This window comes from Oncorhynchus clarkii, chromosome 4 (assembly GCF_045791955.1).
Source record: "Oncorhynchus clarkii lewisi isolate Uvic-CL-2024 chromosome 4, UVic_Ocla_1.0, whole genome shotgun sequence".
NCBI lineage: Eukaryota > Metazoa > Chordata > Actinopteri > Salmoniformes > Salmonidae > Oncorhynchus > Oncorhynchus clarkii.
In genome coordinates, this window is record NC_092150.1 from 15,504,034 (window position 1) to 15,527,538 (window position 23,505).

Genomic DNA, 23,505 nt, shown 5'->3' on the forward strand with positions numbered 1-23,505 from the left:
GACAGGATTTAGGCCTACGTGAATAGGCTAAATACAATCTACTGGAAAAAGCATTATGTACATATTTGATGTGTAGTGTATCCCGGAGATGTGACAGGTAAACTATTATTTTACGAAGGTATATGCATTGATGTTTTAAAAAGAAGGGAACAAGGATAAAATAAATAGTCTGGTCTGAGATAACCGACCATTGCACTGTTTACTGAAAAAAAAGATGGCATGGCGAACACATGCTGTGAGAAGCATGTTCTACAAACAGGTGCAATATTCCCGCCTTTCAGTTTCACCTATAGAACACTAAATATGCCTCTTCTTCTGTTGCAGTAGTGTGTGTGTGTGCGTGTGTGTGTGTGTGTGTGTGTGCGCGCGCGTATGTGTGCTGTAATTCTGCTATTCATAGTCTATTTGGCGCAGAAACTTTGATCTAATATTTTGTGTGCAGCTTTGCAAGGGTACACGTCTGTAGATGTCAATCAATGGCCATTGCATGGACAAACATAGCAACATAGCCTTTTCTACTAGCCCAGGCCTACCATATGCATAAATTGTAATTTATATATTTATTTTAAAAACGGTCGCTTTCATTCAGAGAAGGTAATGATCTTGCTCAGGTAGGCCACACCACATCTCCATTGGTCGCCTGATGATGTAAATAATAACTTTTTCTTATCATGTGTGACTCTGTGTGGAGTGACCATAGATTGCAGGCTATATAAAGTGACTACAGCAGTTTCAGGCTATGATTCAGTGTCGCTAGCCCGTGCTCGATTCACTGCTCGTGGGCTATTACACCGAGTCCACTCCGCTTGACAGTGCAAACAATGCGGGATCGGAATAGCAAAGATGAGAAGCTTTCCCCGGGATTAAACCCCTGTCCTTTCAACATGTTCCATATCATCATCGGTCGTCGTTAGTGGGTGTCAGTCACTTTGGTTACGTGCAGAACACACTGTTCTGCTGTGTCAAACGCGGCGAAGCAATGACAGGGCAATACGAGGCTGTAACACAAGACTTCTTTCGCTTCTCTACAGTGCTCTACATGCGCTACAAGTCCAACAAAGCATAACTACTTCAAAAATGTAGTAAAATTACGTCCTTTTACGTATGGGAGACCTGAAATCAACAACGGACAAATTGTAAGTAATTTTATTTTTTATTTAACTTGTCATTGGACATTGAAATATACTTTTGCATGTTTGGTATTTAAATAGCATAACATTTTTTCGGCCTACATTTTTTCATGTAGATGGATTTGAAATACAGTGTTGCAATATGTAGATATTTAGTGCTGAACCAAAGGCTTATTTATATATGATGGTGGTGGAATAACCTTCTCTCCTCATTTAAAATAATGTAGGCTATTATAATATATTGCATTATGAGAATGGCAATGGCCTCTCGTTGAAGTGATTCATTAGTTGTTGAGGTCTTGCTTAATTCACTGGTGTCCAGGATTCTGACTGTTTAAAAAATGTCAGTTAATGTAGCTTAATAATTGTTTCTCTGACTCATTTCCTTAGTAAAATAGGCCTATAAGAAAATAATATGGCAACATTCAAGATCTTCATAATGCTCCTTCTCTGGTAGTTTATGGTGTATAGGATATTCTTTGTAACCAAACACAATATGCTGAGGTTGGCTAACTATGCTCTGTGCAAATGTAAAGTTTAAAAAGTGTGAGGTGTGCATTTAGATTCTGTACAAGGCTAGTTAAACGATGCATGTATTTCATTGACTTAGTATTTCATTGTATGAAGCATGTGATGAAATATATTGTTAGAAGGACCGGCAACTTCACTTCGACCATTCCTCTGATTGAAGTACACTATACAAGTTTGATATACAGTGTACAGGTATACATGGTGTACCTCAGCGCCAAATTACCGTATGGGCAAACAGGGCACATGCCCCGCGACCCCCAACGTCCAGGGAGCCCCCAACCCCCCCAGAAAAGTATCATAAAAAAAATACTTTGGGTTGAGAGACCCCTAGAGGTCGCCCCCCCCCCCCCCCCCCCCCCCCAGATAGCATATGAACACGTCATAATAAGCATTTGAACATGTCACATGCGATAACATCTGCAAAGTATGTCTACTCAACCAATAAAATTTGATTTTGATTAGATAAGCAATGGCAAAATGTGTAGAATAGCAGGACATTTGCTTTACAACTGCAACAAGAAAAGCATGAGATGAGCTATAAAACAGCAGATTTGTCTCTCAGCCTCATGGCAAAATGTGTTGAAATAATTCCCTAAAAAACATTATTTAAATGTTGGGAGGTTGAGGGGGCCCATGGAGGTCGGTTCCTCGGGCCCCAAATGTGGTTGTCCGGCCTTGGTGTACCTTTGACAAACTAAAGATGAGAAGGAAACGTGTCACATTAGCATGTTACATATGGCCAAGATTGCATTGGTAGATGTTTAATAATCTTAAGCTATTTGGCAAGCTGTCAGTTTCCTGAATCACACAGATGGACCTCTTTCTAAGAAAGCCTTAACACACATCAATAAACTTCCGCTGTGTATGGATTACCTGTTCTCCCCTGACACCTCTGTCCTAGCAGGCCGTGGCCAGGGTGGGGAAGGAAGGGAGGCCGCATTGGGATTTCTGTCCTGATAATATTGCTGGCAGCCAAGACATAATAATTTCAATAGCAATATTAAAACACACACATTGCATTGCAAAGGGAAATATAATCTGTTCTAAACTGTCTATTTTTACATTGTGCACCCACCCCTCTCATAATCCTCATTTACCTTGGGAAAAGCTCTGGCAGACTCACATTTTCAATTAACATTTGACATGACCTTTAATACTGTGGCAACAGAGGAATGGGTGAGGGGAATCTGTTGCATAAAAAGTTGGACTCTTCATATAATTACAAAGATTATTCTCTCATGAGCATTAAACTCACCTATCAACTGAGGGACACTCCCAGTCAAGACATTTGTTGTCAAACAATTAGCAGTCACTGAATTTATTTGAGTTGATGGCTAACTGATGTTAATAACTTGGTGTGAGATATTGATATCTGTATTATTTCTACTTTGGCTTTTAACTTTCATAGCCATATAATATTGTTTCCAGTAATTTACATTCAACCTCTTCAGTGGAGAGCAGGGACAGACAGGCAGGCTGGCAGAGAGACAGACAGACAGACACAGGTAGGCAGGCAGGCAGGCAGGCAGGCAGGCAGGCAGGCAGACAGACAGACAGACAGACAGACAGACAGACAGACAGACAGACAGACAGACAGACAGACAGACAGGCAGGCAGGCTGGCAGAGAGACAGACAGACAGACACAGGTAGGCAGGCAGGCAGGCAGGCAGGCAGACTGGCAGACAGACAGACAGACAGACAGACAGACAGACAGACAGACAGACACAGGTAGGCAGGCAGGCAGGCAGACTGGCAGACAGGCAGACAGACAGACAGACAGACAGACAGACAGACAGACAGACAGACACAGGTAGGCAGGCAGGCAGGCAGACTGGCAGACAGGCAAACTTATTTTACATTTGTGTAGTTCAGTCCTTGAGCTGTTCTTGTCTAGTGATGTTCTGTATTATGTCATATTCTGTGTTTTGTGTGGGCCGCAGGAAGAAAAACAGACATACAGAGCGACGACCGAGCAGGTGAATAGTGTCAGGGAACATTGTCAGACAAGCACATAGACCAGACTTAGACTGTTGACTTTAGCTGACTGGTGGGGCACAACCTCTGTGCAGCCCGCTGTCCTTTCCTAAAGTCATCTGTCTCGGTGTTGTGTAATGCTCAAGTAGAATACATGTGGAAAGTCAATGCTCAGCACATACAGTATAACTAGTTACTGTACCGACAGTACTGGACACTTATATATGGCGATTAGTGTTACGTTGGCATGGTTTTTACTCTGTGTGTTTTTCTTTCTGGGTATCCTGGTGGTTTTTCCTATGACTTTGAAAATGACTTTACAAAGTAGTAAATGAGTGTCTGTGTTTCAGGGCTTTATGTGTGTGACCTAATTCTGCAGCAAGCAAAGAATCTGCAGTATAGGCTTTCCTGTGTGTGTGTGTGTGTGTGTGTGTGTGTGTGTGTGTGTGTGTGTGCCTCCTCATCATTTCCTTGTAGGGCCAGCAGTGAGATGGATGAGCTACGGGACAAAATACAAAACCCTCCAACCCAAAAAGGACTGTGGTGCGGATGGTACTGTATACTAAATTAAATGATAAAATATACAGACCGCAAATTCAAATAGACTTTTCTTAAACTCTTCAACATTATACTCAGCGCTGGCATCATCCCCAATATTTGGAACCATGGTCTGGTACTCCAATCCACAAAATTGTTGACAAATTTGACCCCAATAATTACAGTGGAATCTGCGGCAACAGCAATCTCGTAAAAATCCAGCTGCAGTATCATCGTCATTTGGCTTCTTACCAAAATACCATGCGACAGACCATGTATACACCCTGTACACCCTTATTGAAAAACAAACAAAACAAAAGCAAAGTCTTCTCATGCTTCTTTGACTAAAAAAAAGCTTTTGACTCAATTTGGCATGAGGGTCTACCAGACAAATTGATGGAAAGCAGTGTTGGCAGTGACATGTATTCATGGATGTCAAGGAAAGCCATGCTTCCCCCCAAAAATGTACCAAGAAAAAAGAAAATAACATATAATATAATTTATCTTTCAGCTCTCTGTGTTTTGTAGTTTTCCTTCAATTCGCAAGAGGCTGAATGTACACTACATGGCCAAAAGTATATGGACACCCCTTTAAATTAGTGGATTCGGCTATTTCATCCACACCTGTTGCTGACAGGTGTAAAATGTGTCTGTCCTCGGTTGCAACACTCACTACTGAGTTCCAAACTGCCTCTGAAAGCAACGTCAGCACAAGAACTGTTTGTCTGGAGCTTCATGAAATTGGTTTCCATGGCCGAGCAGCCGCACACAAGCCTTAGTTCACCATTGCCAAGTGTCGGCTGGAGTGGTGTAAAGCTCGACATCATTGGACTCTGGAGCAGTGGAAACGCATTCTCTGTAGTGATGAATCACACTTCACCGTCTGACAGTTCGACGGACAAATCTGGGTTTGGCGGATGCTAGGAGAACGCTACCTGCACGAATGCATAGTGCCAACTGTAAAGTTTGGTGGATGTGGAATAATGGTCTGGGGCTGTTTTTCATGTTTCGGGCTAGGCCCCTTAGTTCCAGTGAAGGGAAATCTTAACACCACAGCAAACAATGACATTCTAGACGATTCTGTGCATCCAACTTTGTGACAACAGTTTGGGGAAGGCCTTTCCTATTTCAGCATTACAATGCGCCCTTGCACAAAGCGAGGTCCATACAGAAATGCTCTGTCAAGATCGGTGCGGAAGCTAGCAGTCCCTGACCTCAACCCCATCGAAAACCTTTGGGAGGAATTGTAATGCTGCCTGCTAGCCAGGCCTAATCACCCAACATCAGTCCCCAAGCTCACTAATGCTCTTATGGCTGAATGGAAGCAAGTCCCCGCAGCAATGTTTCAACATCTATTGGAAAAAGAGTTCCTGTTATAGCAGGAAAGGTGGGACCAACTCTATAATAATGCCCATGGTTTTTGTATGAGATGTTCAACGAGCACATGCTTTTAGCCATGTAGTGTAACTCACCTGAGAAAGCATCCAGGCAAGCGAAACATGCTCTCTGTGTGTGTAGCCCAACTATCTAATGCTCTCTGGTCACAAAAAGTATGACATTGTTGCTGCCCGTAGCACTGAATTCAAGGAAAGCCAGCGAGCATTTGGCCTCGCTTGATAAAAAAAAGCATAAAATAATAGCCAATCAGCGTTGAGCTAAACTGAGTGAGCTCCTTGAATGGTCCTGGCGCACCCAAAAAAAAGTGTCAAGGGAAGCTATTTTGGATTTGGCCTCACACCAATCACATCAAAAGAAGAACGTCATTGACAAAAAAAAAATTAATTGTTGCATCTTGTTGTGTCGTTGTCCTATGGTGGCTAGCTAGCTAGGGATTTGGACTTGTGGTTTTACTTAATTCTCTTTACTGGCTGATTATAATGGGGATTCTGATCCAACCATAAATTCATACATTATGACCCAGCCTGAAAGGATGGAAGTTTAATATGTAGCTAGATGTAGTAGGCTAATCTGGCTCATAGTTTCCCATGAAAGGAAATTAGGCTAGCGAGCAAGCATATTAGCCAAGTAGCCTAGGACAATAAAAACTAAAAGTGTGTACTGTGTGACAGATTCACAGGCCATTTCATCAACATGAAAGAGAGGAGGATGGCATTGGTGTTTCTCTACCAGTAGGTTGGGTCAATATGTTTTTTCTACTTGCACAAACGCACACAAACACACACACACACATACACAGAAATCAGAACCATGGACAGCCACATCATATTCAGATTATGTTGATTGGACTAAATTGTTTCTGGCATCTTTTAGTTATCACTGTATTAGACTAAGCAGAGGTGATTTGATGATGTTGAAGTTAAAATGGTTCTGGAATAGTGGAGGAATCTCCTGTTTTCTTTGTGGTTCTAAATCAATAGTTGTTTAGTACTCCGAAAATGTCGGAAACATTAACTTGCTGGACCATGCTGTAGGTCAAGGTAACGTGTTTGTTACACGCAATATGCTTTGTGGACTTCAGAGGTTGCTCTATGGTTTTGTAATGAAACAAAGGTGTGGTTGAATGTATTCTGCCACTGTGTCTTCTTATTGTCTCGGCCTTAGGCCTATGAACTAACAGGTTATAGAGCAAACAACACAATTATCACAATGCAATGCTACTGGGTGTTGGGGAACAACATATTATATTATAAAATCAATGTACACAAACAACAAGTGTGCAGTTAAAATTGGCAGTAAATACACATATATCTTTCCTCGGGTGTCACTCTCTGACCGTAGAGAGCCCTTGGTTCTCTATGGTGTTTAGGTCAGAGGGTGACTAGGGGGGGTGTTCTAGTCATTCCATTTCTATGTTGGTGGCTTGTATGGTTCCAAATTAGAGGCAGCTGGTAATCTTTGCCTCTAATTGGGGATCATATTTAGGAAGCCCTTTCTCCCACCTGCTTTGTGGTATATTGTGTTTGTGTTTGTTCTTGTTGCACCACTGATGTCACGGTTTTCATTGTTGGTTTATTGTTTGAAGTTTCACCGTAATAAAGATGTGGTCCGTCCGTTACAACAACCGTGACAGAATATCCCAACAAAAGAGGACCAAGCAGCGTGTTCATGAGGTAAAGGAGTTTTGGACATGGGAGGAGATCATGAGTGGATGCGAGACCCTTCCTTGGCGGGAGTCGCAGAGGACTCAGGAAGGACAGCAACGACGCCGGGGGCCGCGGCCACAGAAACCCCAAGATTTTTTTCGGGGGGGGGGGGGCACGAGGGGGTTGAGCAGCGGAGAGTGCCATTGCCCGAATGGGAGTCGATAGAGGAGTGCAATGAGGGATACCGGAGAGAAGAGTTAGCGAGGAGTATGCTGCAGCGCAGGCGTGCTGAAGAGCGGGTCATCAGTCCGGTGCCATCTGGGCCAGCTCCTCGCACTCAACCTAAAGAGCCAGAGACCGTCAGGGAGGAGATGGAGAAGTTGGGGGAGAGAGAGAGCGATGTTGTGCAGGTGTGTTCTGCTCAACATTTGACCTGAAGAGCCTGTCAGCAGTCTGGTGAAGTCTGTGCCGGCTCCACCCACCCTCCCTATAGTGCGTGTCAACAGTCTGGTGCCACCTGCGCCGGCTCCACGCATCAGGCCTCCCCAGTCCGGTACGTCCTGTGCCAGCTCCCCGCACTCGCCCTGAAGTGCGTGTCACCAGTCCGGTGCCACCTGTGCCGGCTCCAAGCACAAGGCATCCAGTGCGCCTCCCCAGTCCGGTACGTCCTGTGCCAGCTCAGTCCCGCTCCTAGGCCGGAGCCTTCCTCTGCACCGGTGCCCAGTCCAGGCACGGCGTCCAGTCCCGTTCCAAGGCCGGATCCTTCCTCTGCACCGGTGCCCAGTCCAGGCACGGCGTCCAGTCCCCCTCCATGGCAGGAGCCTTCTTCTGTGCCGGTCCCCAATCCAGGCAGGGTGTCCAGTCCCCCTCCAAGGCCGGAGCCTTCCTCTGCGCCAGTGCTCAGTCCAGGCACGGCGGCCAACCCAGCTCCAAGGCCGAAGCCTTCCTCTGCGCCAGTGCCCAGTCCAGGCATGGTGTCCAGTCCCGCTCCATGGCAGCAGCCTTCCTCTGCGACGGTGCCCAGTTCAGGCATGGCGTCCAGTCCCGCTCCAAGGCCGGAGCCTTCCTCTGCGCCGGTGCCCAGTCCAGGCACAGCGTCCAGTCCCGCTCCAAGGCCGGAGCCTTCCTCTGTGCTGGTGCCCAGTCCGGACGCGGCGTCCAGCCCAAATCCATGGACGGATCCATGGTCTGGGCGGGGGCTACGACCCGCACCGGCGCCTCCACCGACACTAGTCACCCCCCTACCCTCCCCATTTGGTTTCAGGTTTTGCGGCCGGAGTCCGCACCTTTGGGGGGGGGGGGGGGAGTACTGTCACGCTCTGACCATAGAGAGCCCTTGGTCCGTCCATTACAACAACCGTGACATCAGGGCCATGGGGTGAGACTGGGATGTAGCTTGAGCCCCACCCTCTTCAACATATACTGTATATCAATTAATTGGTGAGGGTACTAGAACAGTCTGCAGCACCTGGCCTCACCCTAGTGGATTTAGAAATCCAATGTCTACTGTTTACAGATAATCTGGTGCTTCTGTCCCGAACCAAGGAGGGCCTACAGAAGCACCTAGATTTTCTAAACAAATTCTGACAGACTTGGGCCCTGACAGTGAATTTCACTGAGACAAAATAATTGTCTTCCAAAAAAAAGACCAGTAGCCAGGACAACAAATACAAATGCTATCTAGACACCATTGCCCTAAACTACATAAATAACTTTACCTAACTCGACCTAAACATCAACACCACAAGTAACATACGTTAGGTCGCGGTAAATGTTCTCATAACACAAAAACTGTCCAGTTTCGCGGTTGAATATACAATATTTGTATAAAGCATTCGCCTGGTATTACAAGAATGTTCCTAGAACACATAAAAAATGTTCACTGAATGTTTCATTAGATTGTGGGAACCGTCTGGTGAGAACATTGTGGGGACATTTCAAAAGATACAGTGTCTTCGGAAGGGATTTTTTTTCCCTCAACAATCTACACACAATACCCCATAATGACACAGAAATAGAAAAAAAAAAGAAATATCCCATTTACACTACAATCTTGGCACACCTGTATTTGGGGAGTTTCTCACATTCTTCTCTGCAGATCCTCTCAAGCTCTGTCAAGTAGAATGGGGAGTGTTGCTGCACAGATATTTTCTGGTCTCTCCAGAGATGATTGATCGGGTTCAAGTCCGGGCTCTGGCTGGGCCACTCAAGGACATTCAGAGACTTGTCCCGGAGTCACTCCTGCATTGTCTTGGCTGTGTGCTTGGGATCATTTTCCTGTTGGAAGGTGAATGTTTGCCCCAGTCTGAGGTCCTGAGCACTCTGGAGCATAGTTTCATCACGGATCTCTCTGTTGTCCGTTCATCTTTGCCTCGATCTTGACTAGTCTCCCAGTACCTGCCGCTGAAAAACATGCCTACAGCATGATGCTGCCACCACCATGCTTCAGCATTGGGATGGTGCCAGGTTTCCTCCAGACGTGACTCTTGGCATTCAGGCCAACGAGTTCAATCTTGGTTTCATCAGACCAGAGTATGTTGTTTTTCATGGTCTGAAACTCTTTAGGTGCCTTTTGGCAAACTCCAAGCTGTCATGTGCCTTTTACTGAGAAGTGGCTTCCATTTGGCCACTCTACCATAAAGGCCTGCAGAGATGGTTGTCCTTCTGGAAGGTTCTCCCATCTCTACAGAACAACTTTATAGCTCTGTCAGAGTGACCATCGGGTTCTTGGTCACCTCCCTGACCAAGGCCCTCCTCCCCCGATTGCTCAGTTTGGCTGGGCGGCCAGCTCTAGGAAGAGTCTTGGTGGTTTCAAACTTCTTCCATTTAAGAATGATGGAGGCCACTGTGTTCTTGGGGACCTTCAATGCTGCAGACATTTTTTGGTACCCTTTTCGAGATCTGTGCCTCGACTTAACTTAATCCTGTCTCGGAGCTCTGCGGACAATTCCTTCGACCTCATTCATGGCTTGTTTTTTTTCTGACATTCACTGTCAATTGTGGGTCCTTATATAGACAGTTGTGTGCCTTGCCAAATAATGTCCAATCAATTGAATTTACCACAGACTCCAAGTTGTAGAAACATCTCAAGGATGATCAGTGAAAACAGGATATACCTAATCTCGATTTCGAGTCTAATAGTAAAGGGTCTGAATACATATGTAAATAAGGTATTTCTGTTTTTTATTAGCAAAGATTTCTCAAAACCTGTTGTTACTTTGTCATTATGGGGTATTATGTGTAGATTGTTGAGGTATTATTTTTATTGAATCTGTTTTAGAATAAGGCTGCAACGTAGCAAAGTGGAAAAAGTCAAGGGATCTGAATACTTTCCAAAGCCTCTGTATGTTCCCAAAACACACAAACTGTCCAGTTATGAGGTTGTTTCTACAATATTGATACAAGACCGTTCCCAGAACACATTTTCTCGGTTCTTTAAAAGTTCCCAGAATGTTTCATTAGGTTGTGGGATCAGTCTGGTGGGAAAATTGTGTGGACATCACAAAATATATGTTCCCAAAACACAAAAACTGTCCAGTTGTGCAGATGATCCTACAATGTTTCTTTTAGGGTGGAAAAAACATTCAGCTGATGTTACAAAAAATGTTCCCAGAACACATTTAGTCTGTTCTTTAATGGGAACATTGTGGGGACATCACCAAATAAATGTTCCCAAAACATTAAAACTGTCCAGTTGTGCTGACATTACAAGAGATAGGTTCCCAAAACACATAATATTCTCAGTTGTGATGATGTTCCTAAATGTTTGTTAGGTTGCATAGGACATTCTTATAATGTTGTAAGAATGTTGACAGAACACCTGGTCTAAGTTCTTTAAAGGTTCCCAGAACATTTAAGTAAGTTATGGGAGTTGTCTGGGATGTTATTATATTTTTTGTGATATGTTGCACAGAATATTCCAATGTTGCACAATGTTCCACAATTTCCAAATAAGTTTGTTTTTATGATATTCACAGCATATTTGTTTTGTTTAACATAACAGTTCGTTGATCTTAACGCAATATACATTTTACCTTGACGGTCCTCAGAACATTTCAAGAACGTTCTTTTTTTGGGACTTAATATTAACACATCATTCGTAGCTCCTTAAAGCTGAAGAAAGCTGATTGGGATATGTCCCTCTCCAGATTTAATGGCAATTCACATATGATGACTATATTGTAGGCCAACTACAAGGTGATATAGACACACAGCCTTTTAATTTAACTCATAGGACATTTGAACAGCATTTAATCATACAGACATTTCAAATGTTTACAATCTGCAAATGTGTGATTTGAACCTGCAATGTTTGGTTCCTCAAGCTAGGTTTTATTTCCTCTGTACCACCAGAGAAGCTCACTCACATTTATTTTCATTTTCAAGTATATAGCCATGGCAGTATGATCGATCAGGAACGCCATGCTTTCTTAGACATAACCAACCCAGGGAAATACTGGTAACTGGGTTATTCATCGTCACTTCACCAGTGGAGGCTGGTTGGAGGAGCTATCAGATGACAGGTTCATTGTAATGGCTGGAATGGAATTAATGGAGCAGAGTTAAAAATGTGATTTCCATTTGTTTGATACTGTTCCATTTATTCCATTCCAGCCTTTACAATAAGCCCGTCCTGCTACAGCTCCTCCCACCAGCCTCCACTGCACTTCACCCATCTTCTTTATACATTATGCTGCATACTTCTGGGCCCATATTTACAAGGTATCCAACACTATCAGTGCTGATCTGGGATCACTTTTAATTGTCAAATCATGAAAAATATAACAGGCGGGACCATATCAAGTGTCTCAGTTGGAATTATATTGGCTGCATTTTTTAAAAGTTCAACAGTCAATGTTAACACACTGTTACTATTTTTACAGTTAGTTTAAATTCTACGTTTCTGACTGTATTTATGGTTAAAGAATAAAACCTATGGGCCTCCTGAGTGGCGCAGCAGTCTAAGGCACTGCATCGCAGTGCTTGAGGCGCTTTAGCAAGTCCTGTGGTGGGCCGGGTGCATGCACGCTGACAGGGTTGCCAGTTGTACTGTATTTCCCCTGATACATTGGTGCGGCTGGCTTCCGGGTTAAGCGTGCAGCTTGGCATGCTTTTTCGGAAGACGCATGGCTCTCGATCTTCGCCTCTCCCGAGTCCATACGGGAGTTGCCGTAATGGGACAAGACTGTAACTCCCAATTAGATATCATGAAATTGGGGAGAAAAAGGGGTACAATTTTATTGAGTTACAGTTCATATAAGGAATTCAGTGAATTCAAATAAATTAATTGGGCCCCAATCTATGGATTTCACATGACTGGGAATACAAAAATGGAACTGTTGGTCACATCGCCTTTGCATAGAGTCGATCGGGCTGTTGATTGTGTCCTGAGGAATGTTGTCCCACTCCTCTTCAATGGCTGTGCGAAGTTGCTGAATATTAGCGGGAACTGGAACATGCTGTCGTACACGCCGATCCAGAGCATCCCGAACATGCTCAATAGGTGACATGCCTGCTTAGTGTGCAGACCATGGAAGAACTGGGACATTTTCGGCTTCAAGGAATTGCGTACAGATCCTTGCTACATGGGCCATGCATTATCATGCTGAAACATGAAGTGATGGAGGCGAATGAATGGCACAACAATGGGCCTCAGGATGTTATCACGGTATTTCTGTGCATTCAAATTGCCATCGATAAAATGCAATTGTGTTTGTTGTCTGTAGCTAATGCCTGCCCATACCATAATCCCACCGCCACCATGGGGCACTCTGTTCACAATGTTGACATCAGTAAACCACTCACCCACACGATGCCATACACATGGTCTGCGGTTGTGAGGCCGGTTGGACGTACTGCCAAATTCTCTAAAACAAGGTTGGAGGCGGCATATGGTAGAGAAATTAATATTAAATTATTTGGCAACAGCTCTGGTGGAATTCCTGCAGTCAGCATGCCAATTGCAAGCTCCCTCAAAACTTGAGACATCTGTGGCATTGTGTTGTGTGACAAAACTGGACATTTTAGAGGGGCCTTTTATTGTCCCCCACACAAGGTGCACCTGTGTAATAACCGTGCTGTTTAATCAGCTTCTTGATATGCCACAGCTGTCAGGTGGATGGATTATCTTGGTAAAGGAGAAATGCTCACTAACAGGGACGTAAACAAATTTGTGCACCAAATTAGAGAGAAATACGTTTTTTGTGTTGGAATATTCGTAGCATATAAACTGTAAATGCATTCATTTACATACATTTGAATATTCATATTTTGACACGCAATTGTGTCATATTTTATTAATATTTGATATCAGTCCTAATTTAAGTAGGCCTATCTTCCATTATATGTCAATGAAGAAGACAATGTAAATTCATATATGTATATAATTTGTTTGATGATTTTAAAAGTCTGTACAAATTCCAATATAACATTTATTTACTTTAATTGGGCAACTCAACCGGCTGGTTGAGATGTTTGCGATGCATTATCTATCAAAGTTTAAGTCACATAAACAAAGATGTTTAATTTATAGCCTATACTGAGGCTATCCATATTTTGCAGATTTCTTTCCTAACATTTTTTTCTTGGTATGACAAAAACTCATCAAATACAGTGTTACAAGTGCACAAGATATGAATAGAATTGGAACATTTTGAAAAAATATATATACACGTGTCCTAATTGATCATATTAGACTGAAAAAACCCTTCAAGGCCAAAGCTATGCCCTGGTGGCACAGAGGATTAATTGAGATACGAATAATATCACTACACAGATCATACACGTAACGTTAGCTAGCGAGCCAGCCAACTAATGTTAGCTAGCTAGCTAACAGTACACTTTAACTTGAAATGAAAACAACTTTCTGACAAAATTAGAAACATGTAATATCAAATTTAGCTAGCTCCCTCTCTGTCACAGATGCCATGGTTTGCCTTAGTTTGAAGATGGAATCCAGAGACAGGTGTTTTATAACAGCCTTCTGTGTGTTCTCTTTTCGACTTCATCTGCATATTATCAATCAAACGCCAGCATTTTCTCAATCTCCTTATATTGAATCTCCTACAAATCTGTCCTGTTTCAGGAAACTAGGCGTATGTTGCGAGTCACTACTTCACATGAGAGCCATTTGAATGTAATCTTTTATTTATTCATTATTTTGTTATGCGTTTTTTGCAGAAACGCCTTCTGGAACTTGTGAACTTTCATGTGCCTTAATAAGAAACTTGTATGCCATCTGTAAATACGAATAAAATTGTTAAATTACAAGCCTAGTTGATTTAGTCACAGAAAAGTCATCAACCTTCCCACTAGTCATGATTGGCTTAGATAATGAGTGGGCTGGACATGCTGAGAGATGAGTTCGGATTGGTCTGCTGTATAGCACGCTTATGTCTATTTGAGCTGGTTATTATGTGTAGGTAATCCTGTCTAATGTGGCTTTTAAAAAATATATTGCTTAGTAGAACTGCATAAGTGTTGCTCTCCACTTACTGGAGGACCGAGTTTTGAAATGAGTAGAATTAGAGTATGTTAGCTAAGGAGATGGTGAAAACACTTTTTAAAATGTTTATTTAACTTGGCACATCAGTATTGAACAAATTGTTATTTTCAATGACAGCCTACCCCGGTAGTGACACCTCTTGCTCTGAGATGTAGTGCCTAAGACCACTGTGCCAGTTTGCAGCTGTCTCTGGATTACATCTTCAAACTAAGGGCAACCATGGCATCCGTGACAGGGAGAAGCGTCCAACCATGATGTATACAGGTATGATAGTCTAGCTAAATGTTCTGGGAATGTTCTTGTAACATCAGTTGAATTGTATAATCGTCCGCACAACTGGGCAGTGTTTTGGGGACATATCTTTTGTGATGTCCCCACAATGTTCCAACCAGACAGTTCCCACAACCTAATGAAATATTCTGTGAACCTTTAAAGAACAGCCAAAATGTGTTCTGGGAACGTTCTTGCAACATCAGGTGAATGCTTTATACAAATATTGTATAATAATCAGTATGACTGGACAGTTTTTGTGTTATGAGAACATTTGCACATTTGCACAAGTTTTGAGAGCTTTCACAGAAGTCATTTTGGTTTGCTGGGAAAGCATTACTGGTACATTGTGTTATTGCATTACCTGGAATCCTAATGAGAACGTTCTGTGGTGGTTGTTACAGATATTGTGCACAACATTTTAGTGAATGTTAGGAGAACATTTCAATGATATTTCATTCAACACACATTTTAAATATTTTTGGGATGTTATCCTAACAATAACTGAATTGGAATCTTAGCTAATGTTCCGGGAATGGTCCCGGTTTGCTGGGAACCAAACAAATAGAACATAAAAAACAAACTGGAATGCTATTTGGCCCTAGAGAGAGTACACAGTGGCAGACCACTGTGACTGACCCAAAATTAAGAAAACAATTGACTATGTACAGACTCAGTGAGAATAGCCTTGCTATTGAGAGAGGCCGCAGTAGGCAGACCTGGCTCTCAAGAGAAGACAGGCTATGTGCACACTGCCCACAAAATGAGGTGGAAACTGAGCTGCATTTCCTAACCTCCTGCCAAATGTATGACCACATTAGAGACACATACAGTATTTCCCACAGATCACACTGACCCACAAGATGTTGAAAAAAAATCAACAATTTATAAACTCCCGTATCTTTTAGGCGAAATATTGCAATGTGCAATCACAGCAGCAACATTTGTGGCCAGTTGCCATGAGAAAATGGCAAACATTTGAGCACAAACAACATTGTAAATACTACCAATATGTATCTGTTTATTTATCTTTCCCTACTATTCATACTACAACTATTTGCACATTGCTAAAACACTGTACATAGCTGATAATATAAATATCTTTATCTTTTGTAAACCTTTGTTAGTATAGTGCAATGTTTACTGTTAATTTCTAAAAGTTTTTATGTTGTTTCTGTTTCTTCTCACTTTTGTTTGATGTTTATTTCACTTGCTTTGGCAATGTAAACAAATGTTTCCCATGCCAATAAAGCCACGTTGAATTGAATTTAAATATAGAGAGAGGGGGAGAGAGAACACACTAAGCTCATCTGAGGACAGGGAAATGCGTTTCTTTCCAATGTGAATCATTTTGGAAAAATGAGCCTCTGCACTGAATTTCCCGAGTTTCTCCATTCTGCTTTATTGTCTATTTTGGCTGAACTCACAGTTATTTGTTTTACTGCCCAAGAAAACTTCAGGTCCTTTAAAGATACAGCAGGCAAAGCCAGTTCCTAAGTCAACCACGCCCTGTAAACAAATAAAATACATCTCAGTAGAATGCTGCCATAGCTTCCTGTTTAGCTCTGAATTCCAAGGTAAACTGAGCTAGTTCTTTGAGTCTGCATCCATCCAGAGCACAGGGAGAATTCCTGAGTTTTAGAGGCAGTTTAAAGAAAACCCTTTTTTAAAGGATTTAGATGTTGGTCGAATGGACTTTACATGTTTAATACGTGGGTTTAGGTTCTGATTCTTTATTTTTGACAAGTGAATTTCCACAATTTAAGACTTTGCCTTTGAATTCAGAAAGAACCTTGAGGCCATCGATTGCTCGTGTACTTATCAGTCAAGCAGTTTGGAAAACAAATGTCTGCAGTGCAGTGGGGAAAAAAGAAAGTGTGAGAAAGGAGCGGTATGGGAGCGGGCGTGGGGGGGTAGAGAGACAGGGAGGTAGAGAAAAACAGGGAGTGGTACGGGAGGGAAAAGTGGTGGAAAAAGTACCCAATTGTCATACTTGAGTAATAGAAAAGATACCTTAATAGAAAATTACTCAAGTAAAAGTGAAAATCACCCAGTAAAATACTGCTTGAGTAAAAGTCTAAAAGTATTTGGTTTTAAATATTCTTAAGTATCAAAAGTAAATGTAATTTCTAAAATATACTTAAGTATCAAAGTTAAATGTAAAATATAAATAATTTAAAATTCCTTATATTAAGCAAACCAGACAGCGCCATTTAATTTGAATTTTCTTTTTTATTTATGGATAGCCAGGGGCGGGCTCCAACACATCATTTACAAACAAAGCATTTGTGTTTAGTGAGTCTGCCAGATCAGAGGCAGCAGGGATGACCAGGGATGTTCTCTTGATAAGTGTGAGAATTGGACCCTTTTCTGTCCTGCTAAGCATTCAAAATGTAACTTTTGGGTGTCAGGGAAAATGTATGGAGTAAAAAGTACATTATTTTCTTTAGGAATGTAGTTATGTAAAAGTGGACAAACATATCAATAGTAAAGTATAGATACCCCCAAAAACGACTTAAGTAGTACTTCAAAGTATTTTTACTTAGTTACTTTATACCACAGGGAGGGGGAGATAGGGAGGTAGAGAGACAGGGAGCAATATGGGATAGAGGAAGTAGAGAGACAGGGAGCGGAATGGGGGGGGGGTGAGAGACAGGGAGAAGGAAGGACAGGGAGGGAGAGAGACAGGGAGGGGAGAGAGAGGGGTAGAGGGACAGGGAGGGAGAGAGACAGGGAGGGGTGAGAGAGGGGTAGAGGGACAGGGAGGTAGAGAGACAGGGAGGGGAGAGAGAGGGGTAAAGGGACAGGGAGGTAGAGAGACAGGGAGGGGAGAGAGAGGGGTAGAGGGACAGGGAGGGAGAGAGACAGGGAGGGGAGAGAGAGGGGTAGAGGGACAGGGAGGGAGAGAGACAGGGAGGGGAGAGAGAGGGGTAGAGGGTCAGGGAGGTAGAGAGACAGGGAGGGGAGAGAGAGGGATAGAGGGACAGGGAGGTAGAGAGACAGGGATGGGAGAGAGAGGGGTAGAGGGACAGGGAGCGATATGGGAGAGAGGAAGGTAGAGAGAACGGGAGAGGGAAAGACGGAGGTAGAGAGACAGGGAGCAGTATGGGAGGGGGTGGGTAGAGAGAGGGAGAAGGAGGGACAGGGAGGGAGAGTTTAATTTTGCAGTCAGCCCCTTCTCCCACCACACAAACAATGCTGCTGTCTCCCCCTCTGAGAGAGGAGAAGAGACAGAGGGAAGGAGAGAGAGGGAGAGGGGAGAGAGGGAATGGCCTGTGTTGGGGTTTGGATGAGTCAGTGGTGGGCCCAGTCAGCAACAGCTGGGTCTGCTTCCAGCCTCCCAACCTCCAAGTTTCCAGTCTCCCAGCTCCTAGCCTCCCAGCTCATAGCCTCTCAACTTCCAGCCTCCCAGCCTCCAGCCTTCCAGCCTCCAGATTTCCAGCCTCTGAGCTTCGAGCCTCCTAGCTTCAAGCCTATCAGCCTTTCAGCCTCCTAGCCTCCAAGGCTCCCAGCTTCCAGCCTAGTCTGAATTATGGCAGCTCAGGGATGGCAAGCAGCCTAATTACAATGGCTGATTGCCTCTCTACTGGCATTTCTTACAAGGCGATTGTCATGTGCGTGAGCAGGTCTGGAGACCAGGAGGAATAGGAAGAGGGAGGCTGTTCATTGGCTCGCCTCTCTTCCTTTGGACAGAAATGTATGCAAATTCAGAACTGATTGGTTCAGGGAAAAGAGAAGGTTTTTTTTATGACATTTGGCCAGACAGAACCAGTGTGAGGAGGCTGGAAACCAGCGAGACAGGTGATTTTGTTGCACAATGGTAGATTATAGCTGTTCAGTCTTTGGCGCTATTACATTTTTGAGTTGTATCAAAGTAATGTCACGTAGGAGACAGACTGGATTATGAATGAAATTGTCAATTTTTTTTGCACAGTATAATTTCTGAAGTAATTGATCTTGAAACCATCTTATTTTACTGTCCTGAAAAGGTGGTGACTTCTAACCGCAAGAGATAAAGAAATACCCATAGGAAGCCTTTTAGAGTGTTTAGAAATTAGGGCAGAGTTATTATTATTGAGCATATTTATTTTTAAAAGGACAGAAATAAGGCCTTGAATTGGCCGTTTGTATGTATGTCTGTCAGAGAGACCACTGTGAAGTGTGATGTGTGTGTTAAGTGGGAGCTGCTTTGGGTTGGTCTGGACGGCTTTGTCTACTGCTTTGGCTTTTGTTCCTATAGTAATGAATTGTGGAGGCCTTGGCTTGAGGCGGCCTGTCTCACAGCAACTAAAGACAGAGTGCTGGCAAGGCGAAGAGAGAGAAGGGCAGAGAGGATCATGGGCGTATGTTTGTCTCTCTGGGGACAGACAGACAGACAGACAGACAGACAGACAGACAGACAGACAGACAGACAGACAGACAGACAGACAGACAGACCACGCCAGGTCAGTCTAGCACAGTGAAGAATACTTTGTTTTGCATGCAAAGAGGATATAAACGTATTTGCTTTGTATCATATTATCTATTACCTCCAGATAAGACAAAGATTGACCACGAAGATCACAATTGTTTTATTCACTATAATGAGGGATCCTGTTTTCTGCTAACAATCTCAGCAATACCACGGTCAGCCTTGAACTTCCCTGGCTTCAGTGAGAGAGGGGCAGTTGTTCTCCCCTGAGCTAACCTGATTAAGCAGAGGTTGACCTTACTAAATCCTTTTGAACATCAAGCTCTGTTGTTGATTAATGAAAAGCCTGTTCCCCAGTATATTTATATGCAGACCACTGCAGCCTAGCCATGTTGACCCTGTGACCCAGACACTACCTGTCTGCTGACATGGTTACAAGGATGGAGCAGGTTCAGGGGCTTGACTCCAGGGATCACTTTGCCTGCGTTAACAATCAGCATTGCACCCTCACGGCAGTAAAACAACCACCCTGCTGCTTCACGGGCCAGGAGAGACCGATCTAAACTGGAAGAGCTCTGTGAACAGTGAGCACTGGGTGTCTGATACCATTTGAAAGCTCTTCTTTGGTTTGCTATGGCCTAACGAGCTGGCCCACAGTATGAAGCATTGGGCTTTGTTGTGAAGGGAAAATATCTTGTCACTTTTTCCGATGGTGTATTTCATCCGATGGATTGTTAGCACTGACTTTGTTGTTCAAAGGGCTTTGTGCTGTGACTTAGATACCATATTTAATGATATATATTTTGTCCCCAGTGTTACATAGAGTGACCAGGATGAAGAGAGAACTGATTAAATAGACTTGAAGAAATGCAGGTGAGCGAATTACGCAAATTAGAACATTCTCAGTCTTCCTCATCCTGCTTTCATAAACAAACAATGGTTTCACCTGTTGAAAGGGGTGAATTTACCCCCATTCTGTAGGAAGAACAGGCCATGCCAGCAATGTATCATTGTTTAATTAAATGTGTTTGTTAGCCTGAAACCATCAGATGGCACTAGAACCAGTTCTCTCTCCCTCTGAATGATTCACTGAGTTGGCCAAACCAGAGACCATAGCTTGGCTCTGCCTCATATCCACATATCAGACCTCACAGTTTCACATGAGCCTATTTTTTGTAATAGGGACAGAAACTATTGCCACCCCAGGTCCAATAGACAGAGCTTTATTTGGCACTTATGCATGGACCTGGACTGCCTAATGTTTCTTGTTGTATGGACTGGAGCAAGGTTGCTATGCCTTGTGGATATTCTTGTGACAAATTCTATGACTACTGATTGTCGTTAACATTTATTTTACTTTGGTGACTGTACACTACTGTTTCTTCTTGCTTCATTTTCAAAGTCTGGAAAATTGGCTAGAATGCTCTGCAGTTTGAATTCTCTAGGACAGATTATGGTGATTTAGTAAATTTGAAGAGGCCTCTCTCTCTCTCTTATTCTCTCCAGTGACTTGCACTGATGCAGGTGTCCACCAGATGCTGCATGCAGACAGAGAGGCAAGCGAAGCCGGCAGAGAGGCAAGCAGACTGCACTGTCTCAGGTCTTGCCAGGAACGGCATTGGATGGAGATGTAACATCCACTTCTAATCAAGATCCTGTGGGCAGGATTGGAACAGCAAGTGGCTCTCCAGGGACAGTACACACTGTAGGATAAAAAATGATGTATTTCTTTGTGTGTCATGCAAACCAATCACTTCTTGCCCGTGACATCACAATGAAACATAATTAACATGAAGTGGCATGGCTTGCTATGCTTTTTTCTTTTTACATGTTGGAAGTTACTGGTATAGCCCTTCACACGTATCTTTATACAGGTGGAAAATGTCAGATTTGGGCACTGTTTAATGCCTAAATTGGAACGTAGTGGCTGCACAATAACATGCTATACATGACGTCGAAGCTATTGCTCTGCGCTTCACAGTGCTGTATGGGTTTTGACTGACAAATCAAATACATTTTTATTTGTCAGATGCGCCCAATACAACAGGTGTAGACCTTACAGTGAAATGCTTACTTGCAAGCCCTTAACCAACAATGCAGTTAAAAAAGATAAGAATAAGAAATAAAAGTAACAAATAATTAAAGAGCAGCAGTAAATAACAATAGCGAGGCTATATGCAGGGTGCACCGGTACAGAGTCAATGTGCGGGGGCACCGGTTAGTCGAGGCAATTGAGGTAATATGTACATGTAGGTAGAGTTATTAAAGTGGCTATGCATCGATAATAACAGAGAGTATCAGCAGCGTAAAAGAGGGGGGGGGGGGGGGGCAATGCAAATAGTCTGGGTAGCCATTTGACTAGATGTTCAGGAGTCTTATGTCTTGGGGGTAGAAGCTGTTTAGAAGCCTCTTGGACCTAGACTTGGCACTCTGGTATCACTTGCCATGCGGTAGCAGAGAGAACAGTCTATGACTAGGGTGGCTGGAGTCTTTGACAATTTTTAGGGCCTTCCTCTGACACCGCCTGATATAGAGGTCCTGGATGTCAGGAAGCTTGGCCCCAGTGATGTACTGGGCCGTACGCACTACCCTCTGTAGTGCCTTGCGGTCGGAGGCCGAGCAGTTGCCGTACCAGGCAGTGATGCAACCCGCCAGGATGCTCTCGATGGTGCAGCTGTAGAATATTTTGAGGATTTGAGGACCCATGTCAAATATTTTCAGTCTCCTGAGAGGGAATAGGTTTTGTCGTGCCCTCTTCATGACTGTCTTGGTGTGCTTGGACCATGTTAGTTTGTTGGTGATGTGGATGCCAAGGAACATGAAGCTTTCAACCTGCTTCACTAGAGCCCCGTTGATGAGAATGGGGGCTTGCTCGGTCCTCCTTTTCCTGTAATCCACAATCATCTCCTTTGTCTTGATCACATTGAGGGAGAGGTTGTTGTCCTTGCACCACATGGTCAGGTGGCTGTCTTGTCATTGTCGGTGATCACTGTTGTGTCATCTGCAAACTTAATGATGGTGTTGGAGTCGTGGTTGGCCGTGCAGCCATGAGTGAACAGGGAGTACAGAAGGGGACTGAGCACGGAACCCTGATGGGCCCCCGTGTTGAGGATCAGCATGGTGGATGTGTTGTTACCTACCTTTACCACCTGCGGAGTGGCCCGTCAGGAAGTCCAGGATCCAGTTGCAGAGGGAGGTGTTTAGTCCCAGGGTCCTTAGCTTAGTGATGAGCTTTGAGGGCACTATAGTGTTGAACGCTGAGCTGTAGTCAATGAATAGCATTCTCATATAGGTGTTCCTTTTGTCCAGGTGGGAAAGGGCAGTGTGGAGTAAAATAGAGCTGGCATCATCTGTGGATCTGTTAGGCCGGTATGCAAATTGAAGTGGGTCTAGAGGTTCTGGGATAATTTTGTTGATGTGAGCCATGACCAGCCTTTCACTTGCCAGTTGGTCAGTGCATGCTCGGAGTACACGTCCTGGTAATCCGTCTGCCACATCCGACGAGAGTCCGACGAGCATTCTGAACGTGAGCACCTCGCACAACAAGAAGACGCCCCCATCCTTTCCGCTAATTAGGCAACTTTTGCAAATGTTTTGTTGTCTGAATGAGGGAAATACTGTAAATTAAGAGGACTCTATGTATTTTGAAAGATGAGACGTTAAGGATTATAATTAATACCGCTTTGATGTCATACAAGCAAACCAAACACCCATGAGTCCAAATGTGTACTTCACGTTTCCATATAAAACCAATTATGTCATATACAGTGTCAACGTTCATGATCACTATGTTTGATGTACAGTTACAAGATGACATGGCATCATACCCTGGGTTATTCTGAACAGAGTGAGCCTGTTTCTCTATTGTGAAGAAAATACGCCACGGCACATGCACCTGAATGCACTCATGAATCCTTTCTGTGCGCCTCAACATTTATGATCTGTTTCCCTGATTTGCATTGTGAAAGTCTAACACTGTAATATCGTATTTTAGCAATAGTACAAGCTTTCAAATGATCCAGATTGTGATTTTAGATTGCGTAAACAACGACAGTAATGGTGTGATGACGTTGATGCAGGGTTGTGTTCCAACAAAACAACTA

General features: G+C 43.5%; 1 long non-coding RNA gene across 1 annotated transcript; it reads left to right on the forward strand.

The window, feature by feature from the left end:
- Window positions 1-964: 964 nt before the first annotated feature.
- On the forward strand, window positions 965-23,416 carry LOC139407585 (uncharacterized). The gene is made up of 3 exons (XR_011634109.1): window positions 965-1,136; window positions 20,216-20,275; window positions 20,909-23,416. It is a non-coding gene; the product is annotated as an uncharacterized lncRNA (long non-coding RNA).
- The last annotated feature ends 89 nt before the right edge of the window (window positions 23,417-23,505 follow it).